The following is a 13,673-nucleotide window of genomic DNA, read 5'->3' on the forward strand; positions in this document are numbered from 1 at the left end:
GCTATATCAAATGCAAGGATTATTATTATTATGAGTCAGGTAGTGGGTTCAAGCCTCCTGTAGCTCAGTGGTTAGACACTCGCCTCGCAAGCGAGCGGACCTTGGTTTGATTCCCAGGCAGGACAAAACATTTGGCAAGTTTCCTTACTTCACATGTTCTGTTTATCTAGCAGTAAGTAGGAACCTGGTTGTTAATTGATTGGCGGGTTGCTTTTTCGTGGGTAATTAATAAATAAAAATAAATACAACTAATTTGGTCAGTCAAACCACGGCTGTTTGTGGGGACGCTGCTGTGCGCAATTGGCTGCCGTGTTTCGCCTGTAAAATACAGTTAATTTACAGCATATTCTGTGAAGCGCTTTGAGACATCTCAAAGGTGTTATAAGGCTCTGTATTAAGTGCAAGGATTATTGTTATTATTGTGTACTTCAGACCACTCGCCAAATCTGTCTATGTCTTCAGGTCGCTCACGTCGGGATTTGGAAACACAGTGTTGGGGAGTGTTGCATTGTCAGAGGTGCCGTCGGCCTGTTCAGGTGGACATTATAGATCCCACAGCGCTATTCGAAAAGAGATGGGAGTTTCCTCTCCCTGAGTCCTGGCCAACAATCCCCCAAATAAAATAGTCACTCACTCCATGACTGTTTGTGGTACACTGCTGTGTGCAAACTGACTGCCATATTTTGCCCACAAAACACACGGTTAATCCATTTACAGTATATTTTGTAAAGTACTTTTGAGACATCTCGACAACGTGATAAGGAGCCATTTCAAATGCAATAATTACTATTGTTATAGAGAGCTGGTCAAATGTCATTTGAAGCGTTCTGGTGGTTTTGGCCACCAAGTCTTGGGAAAGACGTACTAGCTTTGGAGGCCATATGTCTAGGGATGGTTCACCAGATTATTATCTAGGATGAAGGGGCTTGACTCTGATGAACGGCAGAATTAACTTGGATTATATAGGGTTTAGCCTGGCTCCTTTGGCTGAATTGTGTGTTCAGTCACAATTGTGTGTTCAGTCAGGATATTGAGTCTGGGTTGCATTGTCAAAGGTGCTTGCCTTCAGAAGGGGTCCCGTCTACTGCTTCAGGTAGACATTAAGATCCCTAATCATTCACTTCATAGCTGTTTGTGGGATGTTATTGTGCACAAATTATCTACTCTTGTTAGATACCAAGATACCGCACCAGGATCCTTGACCCTATCACCCCATCCGCGCCCTAATGCCTGGTTCCACTGGCACTCCATCACCTCCGCCCACATCACCCCCGCCCCTTGCCTGGCTCCCCATCACCCCCACCCCCTCCCCCTCACCTGGCTCCCCATCACCCCCACTCCCCTTTGCCTGGCTCCCCATCAACTCCACCCTCGCCCAAGACCACTGGCTCCCCACCCCGCAGAGGATGCAGTTCAAAATCCTTGTCCTCACTTTCAGAGCATTCTGTGCTTGCCCTTCCCAACTCTGTGTCCTGCTGACCCGATACCCACTTGTCTGCTCAGCAGCCTCTGGCCTGCTCCACGTCCCCTGCCCAGCTATCGGTGGTCGAGCCTTCAGCTGCTATGCCACCACTCTCTGGAACTGCATCACGCAGTCCCTTCGCTTTGCCCCCGCCCTTGCCTCTTTCAAGGTAGGTCTCAAGACCCTCCTCTTCAAACGTGCCTTCGGTCACCCTCCTACCCCTACACTCCCTGCCCTCCACCCTCCTGATCCCAACCTCCAGCTCGGGTCCAGATCCCTGACTGTCCAGCGCTTTGGGAAGTCCTCCCATTGTGAAGGGTGCTGTGTAAATGTCATTTGTTGTTATCATGTTCTACATTGTACAGTATCGACACCTAACAGTAATTGCCTACAAAATATTTTGACATACTGTATTTTATAGGTGCCATATCAAATGCAGATATCATTATATTCCTCAGAGATAAGAAGATTGAGGAATGAGTTTCTGACATGTTTAAAACAATGAGAGATTTGGTAAGTATTCATCTCATCTCTCTTATTAAAAGGATCCAAACAAAAGGACATAATTTTAAAATTTGAGCTAGTGGAGATAGAAGTGAGCTGGGGACATATTTCTTCACAATGAGCCACAGTCGTGGAAAAGGCAGGGAAATAAGATTAAAAGATCTAATAAAATGTTAGGACAGGCCAAATGAGGAGGTCCTCCTGTTCCAAGAAATATTGGCTAATGTTTCCGGCATGGGCGCTTTATCAAACCTGGATTTTCCAGACAACTGATGAAGAGCCAAAGTCTTACTGTCCAGGTGAAAACGCTTGGATCCCCTTCACATTTCCATCAGATGTAAACTTATGCTTATTTAATGAACTGCAGATGTGCCTCTGCAAAAGAGACTCGTTTCAGTTGTGACTTGATCAAACCTATTATCTGCTGGGGTGGGTGGGGGTGCTGGGTGATTGGGTGGAGCCTGGTTAGGCGATTGGGTTGGTGAGTGGAGGTGAGGGTTGAGTGGGGGGATTGAATGGGGAAGGTTGAGTTGGGGGGAATTGAGTGGGGGGGGTGGGGGCAGAGTGAATGGGTGGAGTAGGGGATTTGGCTGGTTGGACACTCTGACCTGATGGTAATCATTCAGTAAGTTGGGGAGAATCCATCATTGTAAATTGTCCGCAATGTGAGAAGGAGTTGACTTGGTGAATAAAACAGTCTGTTCTGTTCTTCCCTATGGGCAGCTTTAGGATAAATTTACTCCATGTATTTGGCAGTCATTGAACAAATGTGCGTTTAAACTTTGAAAATATTTAAATGCAGATAAGTTGAAAATCAGCTTTAGACCATAAACCATAATACAGTGTAATAATAATAATAATCCTTGCATTTTATATGGTGCTGTTGACATGTCTCAAAGCGCTTCCCACAATATACTGTAAAGTGTAGTGACTGTGTATTTTGTGGAAGAAACGTAGCAGCCAATTGCGCATTGTCAGTGTCGCACACCCAGTCAGTGACCCCCACATAGTTCAGTATCTCACACAGTCAGTGTCTCACACACAGTCAGTGTCTCACACACACAGTCAGTGTCTCACACACAGTCAGTGTCTCACACACACAGTCAGTGTCTCACACAGTCAGTATCTCACACACAGTCAGTGACTCCCACACAGTCAGTGTCTCACACACAATTACATTTGTAAAGCGTCTTTCACGTCGGGAGGACATCCCAAAGTGCTGGACAGACAGAGTTTCGGACCCGAGCTGGGGGTCGGGGTCGGGGAGGGTGGAGGGCAGGGGGAAGCAGGGAGATCAAAAACACGGTCGAAGAGGAGAGTCTTGAAACAGGCAAGGGAGGGGGCGAGGGAGGCGGAGAGACTGTGGGATGGAGTTCCAGAGGGTGGGGGCAGAGTGGCAGAAGGCCCGCACGCCAATAGTGGAGCGAGCGAGGGGGAGGATGTGACGCAGGCCCGAACCCGCTGAGCGGAGGGAGCAAACAGGATGGTAGGGGGTTAGGAGGTCGCAACCATGGATGGTGATGCTGTCAGCGCCTGAGGTGAGGAGGCGGTGACGGAGCCAATCAGGAGTCTCGGTCTTGTTGACATTCAGGACATGGGTTCTGGAGTCAAGGGTGGAGGCAGAGAGGGGGAGTTGGGTGTCATCCACATACATGTGGAAGTTGACCCCATGTCTGCGGATGATGTCACCAAGAGGTGTATATAGATGTTAAAGAGGAGGGGACCAAGGACAGAGCCCTGAGGAACACTGCACGAGATGGTGCGGGGACTAGAGGAGAAGCCGTTTAGTGTCTCACACACAGTCAGTGTCCTACGCACAGTCGTTTGAAATAGACGTGAACGTGTGTCATTAACTTACTGAACTGCAGCCGTTACACCAGTATTTATATACTGTATTATCTTAAAGGCCACTAAATATTCAGCCCAGCCAATCATTAGAGATTTGAGCCCATTTTAGACTGAATTTAAAGGTTAAGTAACATCCGTCCCGAGAGTGGCCAACCATATAGACAGTTCCTTGGCTCCTATGAGTGGTAGTTTATACTTGGTCTCTTCCTTCAAACCATTTTCCAAATATTTTAAACCTATTTTAATACCTGACTGTTGATCACTGATTCCAGTCCTTTTGGGACTATAAGAATGTCATGTGCAGAATGCAGTGTGTAAAGCTGGAACAATGGAGATTGTAATGTTAGACTGACATCCTGGAGTTATCACCAGATTAGCTTCAGTGGTGAGGGAGAATTCTCATCAGTTTTATATTCTTGGAACTTTGCCTGACGTTCAGCTCCCTCAAGAGACTGCATAAACTTGGGAATCGATGTTAGTGTAAATTGTACATGGCCTGTTGGAAGGAATGGGTTTGATTTGCTGAATGGCTTTTTCTTAACATTTCAGTTGACGTCAGGGTAACTGCACCTATCACATCTGGGGCCCAAATGTTCTGGTAACATTGTTTAAGTGANTTTTTTTCAGTTTTCACCACAAAGTGGTACAATGTTGTTGGCAATTATTAATCTTGCAAGTTTACCACTTAACACTTTCATCATTCAGAGGGTTTTCAGCAGTTTGCTGCTTTCCGACTGTGATGTGAGCAGTCTTCAACCAGAGTTTTCTCTCCCACCAGGTAGCTCAGAGGCATGGAGCGCAAACATAAGCCAATTGATCTATTACTTAAGTGGCATTTTTCTCCACATGGGCCATCTAATCTTAGTCTCCTTGGCAGGGTTTCACAGACTTCATCTGAGATTGTGGAGTCCTGTAGTGTAGTGGTTAGAGCGCTCGCCTCACAAGCGAGAGGACACAGGTTCAATTCCTTCTTGGGGCGAAACCGTAGGCAAGTTTCCTTACTCCACTAAAAAGCAAGTTTCCTTACTAATTATTAATATTATTATTATCTGCCTTCCCAAGGCTTTTGAATGCTTGAGACAGGAAAATAAAGGTAGTTGGGGAAGAAGCATGAAAAGCTTTCTTGCTCAAAAGAAGCCTGTAAAATAGTTTGTTTTATATATGGTAGCTTTTTCCCTCTCTTGACATTATCTAGTAATAATAATACTTGTATTTATAATATAATAATAATAATAATCCTTGCATTTGATATAGCGCTTTTTCACGTCGGGAGGACGTCCCAATGCGCTTCACAGAACACACTGTAAAGTGAATTGACTGTATATTTGTGGGCGAACGCGGCAGCCAATTGCACACAGCAATGTCCCACAAACAGTCGTAGATTGAAAATGACCAATTTAATATTGGTGTTAGTTTTTGGAGGGATTATTATTAGGCTCTGTGTGGAGTAAGGAAACTTTCCCAAGGTTTCACCCCCTAGCGGGAATTGAACTCAGGTCTCTCAAACATATTTGATATAGCGCCTTATCATGTAGTCGACAAGTCTCAAAGCGCTTCAGCATATTCTGTAAAGTGTAATGACTGTATTTTGTGGGTGAAACTCGGCATCCGATTAATTGTGCACAGCAGTGTCCCACAAACAGTCGTAAACAGAAAGAGAAAGAGACGGAGAGACAGGGAGAGAGAAATACAGAGAGAGAGAGAGAGAGAGACTGAGAGAATCCTATCGTAATGAAAAGCAATAACACAGTTGATATCTGTGTCATGAAAGCCACTGAGTAACATAACCCTGATCCACTGCTTCAAACCCTCCCATGCTGAGAGCTGTAGCAGTTGTGGCCTGTGCTGAAGGTAATGTCTTCACAAAGGACACTTGATGCTGGTGTTTGTTATCTTTGTAATTGGAGTTTCTGTGGTTGGTTGCCCTTCCCACCTCCATCATTTATTTTGATCACTGGGACATTTCCTAAAATGTATTCTCTTTTTTTAAAAGCCTCGGTTAAGTGGATTCCAGACACCTATCTACCTGCCAACCTCTCTCTCGCTCTCCCTTTCCCAGGACCTGTTCTAGGTTTCACCATGCAGAGGTGCTGACAGAGAGGTCACAGCACTGAGCAGAGTGAAACACTGTTTGCTATTAATGGAAGAGCATTTTGCCCACGGAATATACAGTCAATTCACTTTACATTATATTCTGTGAAGCGCTTTGAGATGTCTCAACGGTGTGATGAGGCCCTTTATCAAATGAACAGATTATTATTATCAAGAAAGTGCAGGGAGAAACCGTAGGTAAGTTTCCTTACTCCACACACCTCAGTTTACCGAGCAGTAAGTAGGAACACGTTTGTTAGTCGAATGGTGGATTGCTTTCTGGGAGTAATAATCCCCCCAAAAAATAATAATAGTAATTTTGTCACTCAATCCACAACTGTTTGTGGGACACTGGTGTGCGCAATTGGCTGCCACGTTTCGCCCACAAAATACACAGTCACTACACTTTGTAGTATATCCTGTGAAGCGCTTTAGGACTTCTCAACAATGTGATAAGTTGCTGTATCAAACGCAAGGATTATTATTATTATAATTGTGTCCAAAGCAAGGTCTTCATAGCTTCTCAGAGATTAGGAACAGTATTTGGCCATTCAGCCCCTCGAGCCTGTTCCCCCATTCTATAAGATCACGGCTGATCTGTACCTCCACTCCAATTACCCGCCTTTCCCCCTTATCCCCTGATCCCCTGACCTAACAAACATCTCTCCCCCTCAGTCTGGACAATGTGAATGGATCCACACAGAATCCACAGCCTTTTGGGGGAGAGAGTTCCAGATCCCCACCGGCCTTTGGGTGAAAACCTGCCCCTGATTTCACTCCTCAATGGCGCGGCTCTAATTTTAAGATGATGCCCCTTGTTCTGGATTCCCCACCAGAGGAAATAGTTTCTCTGTATCTGCCCTATAGAATTCCTTTATTATGTTAAACACTTCAATCAGATCAGCCTTCTAGACCCAAGGGAATACAGATCAAGTTTATGCAACTTGTCCTCATAATTTAACCCTTAAACCCTGGTATCTCATTCTGGTGAATCTGCGTTGCACTCCCTCCAGAGCCAATATATCTTTCCTGCGGTGCCCAGAACTGAAATCAGTCTCCAGATCCACTTTATTGAAGCCAAGCTTACCTAGATCATAGCAACAACAAGATTAAGACGTTTTTGTCATTGTAGGCTGTATGTATATTATTTGCAAGGATTGAAGTTTATTAGAAATTGAGTTGCATATGAAGGGACTGTTGGAGATGGTTCTTGGGTGTCATTTTACATAACAAAAGCTGCAGTAAGAAAGGTTATTATCCTCTTTTAGCCCAACCTGAGCTCAGCTTTGCTGCTCAGTCTGGAATATGATACAAGTGCAACAAACATAACTTCTAAAATGTCACCAAGCATTAGCCTTTAAAACCATTTAGTCTTAGTAATAATAATCCTTGCATTTGATATAGGGCCTTATCACAACAACAACAACATCTTGGATTTATATAACGGGGTGCAGAGGAGTGCAGGGAATTGAAGACAAGGGCGAGGATCTTGAAGTCGATCCTCTCTGGGATAGGCAGCGAGTGCAGTCTGGCCAGGACTGGGGGGATCGGGGAGTGGGGTTTGGTGCGGGTGATAACGCGAGTGGCAGAGTTTTGAATGAGTTGGATTTTATGGATGGTAGTGGAGGGGAGACCGACGAGGAGGGCGCTGGAGTAGTCCAGCCGAGAGGTGACAAAGGCACGGACCAGAGTTTTAACAGCTTTTGGGGAGAGGTATTGGCGGAGACGGGCGATGCGTCAGAGGTGGAAGAAAGCGGTGCTGGTGAGGGACCGGATGCGGGGGAGGAAGGATAATTGGGGGTCGAACCTGACGCCTAGGTTGCGTACGGGTTCGGAGAGTTTTAGGGGGAGGTTGGGTAGGTGGAGGAGGTGAGAGCCGTGAGATTTTAGACGTTGACGAGAGCCAAAGAGTATGGCTTCCGTCTTGTCAACGTTCTGAAGGAAGTCTGCGCTCATCCAGCTCCTGAGATCTGACAGGATGCTGACAGAACATCAGGGGACGGGGGGAGGGGGGTCGCAAGGAGAGGTGGAAAAATAGAGTTGGGTGTCATCTGCATACATGTGGAAATTTATCCCATGTCTGTGGATGATATCCCCAAGAGGGAGCATATAGATCAGAAAGAGGAGGGGGTCAAGGATGGATCCTTGGGGTACCCGCAGGTGACCGGGTGAGAGCGGGAGGAGAAGCCGTTTGTGCAGATGTACTGCTGGCGGTTTGTGAGGTAGGACTCGAACCGGGCGAGTGCGGTCCCACTGAGGTGGATGGCAGAGGAAAGGCGGTGGAGGAGGATGGTGTGATCGACTGCGTCGAACCAGTGGAGAGGTCCAGAAGGACAAGGAGGCAGAGGGAGCCCTGGTCACAGATAGAGAGGATGTCGTTTGTGACTTTCACAAGCGCAGTCTCTGTACTGTGCGCAGGGCGGAAACCGGACTGGAGGGGTTCGAAGAGGGAGTGGGAGGAGAGGTGTGCGTGGAGTTGGTTTGCAACGAGTTCTAGGACTTTTTAGAGGAACGGCAGGTTAGAAATAATGGCTGGGGTTTGAGGGATCCGGGGAAGGTTTTTTCAGGAGGGGGGTAATAACAGCAGTTTTGAGGGAGGCAGGGACTGATGATGTCAACCAGTAGTGGGCAGAGGAGGGTGAGCTGTGTGACCAGTAAGTTGGTGGGCAGGGGTTGAGGCAGCAGGTGGTGGGTTTCATGGAGGTGATGATGGGTGAGAGGGCGGAGGCAGAGATGGGGAGGAAGGAATGTACAATGGGGGTGGTGGTAGGAGCAGATGATGAGGAAGGTGAGGGGGACAGAGAGGACGTGGTGGTGGATGACAAGGGGCAGGTGGATGAGGCTGCCTGGCGGATGTTAAGCATTTTAGATGAAAAGAAGTCCATGACCTCCTCGCACTTGGCATTTGATATGAAGATTGAGGAGGCCTGAGGGGGGGCACGGAGGAAGTAGTGGGTGGTGGAAAAAAGGATTTGGAGGACAGGACCTTGAAGGTTGCGGTGAGAGGAGAGGCGGTGGAGGAGGATGGAATTGTCCACGGTATTTTGGGATTGTTTTTGGCCTCCAGGATGATTTTGGGGTAGAAGCCGTTTTTGCGCATGTCAAGGAACGACGGTAGCTGTGGAGATGCTCGAACCACAGTTGGTGATGAACTGTCAGGCCAGTTTTCCGTCATCTGCGCTCGAGCAGCCGGGTTTGGGTTTTTTGGTGCGGAGATGGTTGTTATACCAGGGGGATCGGGTGGGTTTGGAGATGGTTGTTGTACCGGGGGATCGGGTGGATTTGGAGATGGTCCTGGATTTCAGGGGGACGAGGGAGTTGAAGGTGGAGGAGAGGCGATCATGGAGCAGGTGGACGGCTGCTTCAGGATCTCCGCGGGTGGAAGGCCAGAAGGATAGGATGTTTGATGATGAGAGGGCCTAATTGAGACACAATTGAGACGTATCAAAGCGCTTCACAGAATGTACTGTAAAGTGCAGTGACTGTATTTTGTGGGTGAAACTCAGCAGCCTATTGCACACAGCAGTGTCCCACAAACAGTCCTGCATTGAGTGACCAAATTAATATTATTTTCTTATTGAAGGGATTATTACCCTAACTTTAAACTTGCCTAAGGTTTCGTCCTGCTCGGGAATCAAACCCGGGTCCTCTCGCTTGTGAGGCCAGTGCTCTCGCCACTACACTACAGGACTCCCAACAGAATATTGTACAAATGGATTTCCAACACAATGCCTGAAATGTCACCAAACATCAGCCTCTAAGACCATTAGGTCTTCAAACAGATAAGAACTTACAGAATTGTGGAAACGTTTTAAATCGTCTTAGTTTGGACACCAGTTTCTTTTATACAGCTGTGGAAAACCAGTCTCCAAATTAGGACTCAATTTAAAAACTTTCCACATTTCTGATCTGTTTGAAATTTTAAGATGAAGTTGTCTGACAGCTAAGCCTCGGTGGAATTTGAGGCCAGTGTTATTGATCTGTCTGTGTATCTGTCTATCTCTGGCTGCCGTTGTCGCACTGTGTTGAAATGATAAGACGTATTACAACAATAACAGCAACAGCAACGTTGAATACTGGGGAACTTCTAGAGACTATAATCCGGGACAAAATACATTTTCACTTAGAAAAATATGGGTTAATATAGGACAGTCAACACAGGTTTGTTAAAGACAAATCGTGTCTAACAAACCTGATAGAGTTTTTTGATGCAGTAACGGAGAGGGCGGATGAAGGCAGTGCAGTTGCTATAGTTTATAGGGATTTTCAAAAGGCGTTTGACAAAGTGCCGCATAAGGGACTTGTAGCAAAATCGAAGCCCCCGGTATTAAAGGGACAGTGGCAGCGGATACAGAACTGTCTGGGAGACAGAGAGCAGAGAGTGGTGATGAACGGCTGTTTTTCTGACTGGAGGGCAGTGCAGTGGTGTCCCCCCGGGGTCGGTATTGGGGCCACTGCTGTTTGTGGTCTATATAAATGACCTGGACTTGGGTATAGGGAGGACAATTCCCAAGTTTGCAGATGATACTAAGCGAGAAAAGGTAGTAAATAGTGAGGAGGATAGTAACAGACGGCAAGAGGACATAGACAGACTGGTAACATGGGCAGACACGGGGCAGATGAGGTTTAATGGGTGAAAAGCAAAATGGTGCATTTTGTGAGGAAGAATGAGGAGAGGCGATATAAGCTGATGGATGTGGAGTCCTGTAGCTCAGTGGTTAGAGCACTCGCCTCTCAAGCGAGAGACCTGGGTTCGATTCCTGGCAGGGCGAAACTTTGGGCAAGTTTCCTTACTCTACAAGCCTAATAATAATTCCTCAAGAAAATAAGAATAATAAATTAGTCATGCATTTTGTGAGGAAGAATGAGGAGAGACAATATAAGCTGATTGTACAATGTTAAAGGAGTGAAGGGACAGAGAGACCTGGGGTTCATATAGTAATCCTTTGAAGGTGGCGGACAGGAAGATAAAGCTGTTGAAAAAGCAGACGGGACACGAGGCTTTACAAATAGCCATAGAATATACAAGTCAGGAAGTTATGATAAACCTTTATATAAGACACTGGTTAAGGCCTCAGCGAGAGACTGTGTTCAGTTCTGGGCCCCACACTTGAGGAAGGATGTCAAGGCATTGGAGAGGGTGCAAAGGAGATTGACCAGGATGGTACCAGGAATGAGGGGCTTCAGTGATCAGGAGAGGTAGAGAAGCCGGGATTATTCTCCTTGGGGCAGAGAAGGTTAAGAGGAGACTTAATAGAAGTTTTCAAAATGATGAGGGGATTCGATTGGGTGAACAGGAGAAACTATTCCCACTGGCGGGTGGGTCGGTAACCCGAGGGCTCCAATTTAAAATTGTTGTTAAAAGAAACAGAGGGGAGGAGAGGAGAAATGTGTTCACACAGCGAGTTGTTGGGATCTGGAATGCATTGCCTGAAAGGCCGGTGGGAACCGATTCTGTAACAACTTTTAATAGAGAAGTAGATAATTATTTGGGGAGGACAAGTTTGCAGAGCTATGGAGGGAGAGCGGGGGAGTGGGGTTGATCAGGGCTATGGGGAGAGAGCGGGGGAGTGGGGTTGATCAGGGCTATGGGGAGAGAGCGGGGGAGTGGGGTTGATCAGGGCTATGGGGAGAGAGCGGGGGAGTGGGGTTGATCAGGGCTATGGGGAGAGAGCGGGGGAGTGGGGTTGATCAGGGCTATGGGGAGAGAGCGGGGAGTGGGGTTGAATTGGAATCTAACTCTTTTCAAAGAGCAGCACAGACACGATGGGCCGAATGGCCTTGTTCTGTGCTCTATGATTCTATGATTCATATATAATTCTGTGGAGCCCTTTGCGATATTTTAGGAATATAGAAAATGCGAGACAACTTGCATTTATATATCACATATACTTCAGCTTCTCTTGGTGTGTTTTTGAGGCCAGACAAACGTACTGAAGGCAACCACCATGTGTGTCTGTTATTTACAAGCTTTGATATCTCAGCCAGGTGATGGTCTGATACTAAACACTAGATGAATAGAGTACCTCAGGGTGCAACTTGTCTGACGGAAAAAGTGTTTTCACACTCTTTCAAAGTCTTATCGTTTCTCTTTGCGGAGAAGCCAAAAGATTTGTATCAGGCCTGGCCTGGGTAGGGGTGGAGGGGGACAGAGGCTCCTGTCTGATCAGTGGTTGCATTGAAGTATCTTGTCAGTGATGCTCACACTCACTTGGGAGCGTTGCAAGTTTTTTTTAAATCCCCATTGATGTTGGCTCCAGCTGTTGTGTAAGGATTAGGGAGTGGAAAGTATGTGCGCAGTGTGTTTCCACAGGGGAGGGAGGGCAGTGGGCTAGTGGTAAACCTGGTGGGTTGTGGCCATGCTGATGCGGGGGGAATGGAGAGAAATCAAGGATATTATGGCAAGACATTCCGTTGAGACCGAGGTCCCAACTCCCTGTTCAGGTGGATGTTAAAGATCCCGCGGCTCTCTTCAAAAAGCAAAGGGAGTTTCTCTCCCGGTGTCCTGGCCAACCATCTCCCAGATAAAAGTAATCCTTCACTTCATGGATGTTTGTGTAGCATTGCTGTTCTCAAACTGTCTGCCTTATTCACCTCTTAATAGTCTCTGCAAAGTAAATTCTGTGGAGCCCTTTGAGACATTATAGGAATATAGGAAATGCGAGTCAAAAAAAGACCACGGTCCATCCAGTTCACCTTCCACGATCCTGGCAGTCGCTTGTCATGTCACATCCTGATCTCCTCATATACTGTAACCCCAAATATTACTTTCTAAAATAAATCATCTAATTTGCATTTGAAACAATCAACATTTTCTGCTTCCACCAACTCCTTAGGGAACTTGATCCATAAGTTTATTATTATTACTTATTATTATTAAATTTACTGCTCCTCACTGAAATAATATTCAATTGCAGGCCCTGTCCTCTGGTTCTACTTTTGTGGACAAGATGAAATAGCTTGTTATGGCCTTGTTATAACATGATAAGGCACTGTTTTTAAATGATCATTATTATTTAAGAGCAGCAAATCATTTGTATGGGACTTCAGTTATATGGAGAGACTAGAGAAGCTGGGATTGTTCTCCTTAGAGCAGAGAAGCTTAAGGGGAGATTTAAAGCGCAACCTCTGATGGTGGGGCGGAGGGTGCAGGAGCTGATTGAGGAGTGAGGAGGTTGGAGACGTAGGGAGGTGCCAGTGAGTGAATGGTGAAACACAACTGGCTGAACGCTGGCTGAAAGAGGTGAGGTAATCCCAGATGTATCCGGACTTGTCAATGACTTCATCATATCTGGTCTTAGCAGCCTCCTCCCATCACATAAAGAAGCCCACACTTTACTGTTTGGCACCGTCACCACAAACTGCCTGGCCCCACACTAACTGACATCTCTTCAGGGACAAATGTGATATAAAATCGAGGAGACTGATTGTTGGTTGTCAGCTGTTTGTGTAAGCAGAAGGCACTCATACTTTTCCAATGCTGGTGACCGATTGGAAAACTTCCCGAGATAACAAATCCAGTGTTTGTGATAGATTTCAGTTTTTTTTATGCCTGAACAAATACCACAGTGATCCAAATATTTAGGTTTAATAAATAAATAATCATTTCATTTACAACTTACAGTCAATTCACTTTACAGTATATCTTGTGAAGCGCTTTTGAGATGTCTCAACGACATGATAAGGTGCTGTATCAAATGTGAGGATTATTATTATAACTATTTGATACAAAGACACCTCAAAGTGCTTCAGAGTTTTTCGTCAAGGG

At 46.1% G+C, this 13,673-nt stretch overlaps 1 protein-coding gene and 1 non-coding gene across 2 annotated transcripts in view; both read left to right on the forward strand.

Moving 5' to 3' along the window:
* uvrag (UV radiation resistance associated gene) overlaps positions 1 to 13,673 on the forward strand; it is a 251,991-nt gene that overhangs the window by 108,324 nt on the left and 129,994 nt on the right. The window lies entirely within an intron of this gene.
* trnae-cuc lies at positions 10,606 to 10,677 on the forward strand. The gene has a single exon. It is a non-coding gene; the product is annotated as a tRNA-Glu (tRNA).

Source organism: Callorhinchus milii, unplaced genomic scaffold (assembly GCF_018977255.1).
Source record: "Callorhinchus milii isolate IMCB2004 unplaced genomic scaffold, IMCB_Cmil_1.0 Scaffold4, whole genome shotgun sequence".
Classification (NCBI taxonomy): Eukaryota; Metazoa; Chordata; class Chondrichthyes; order Chimaeriformes; family Callorhinchidae; genus Callorhinchus; species Callorhinchus milii.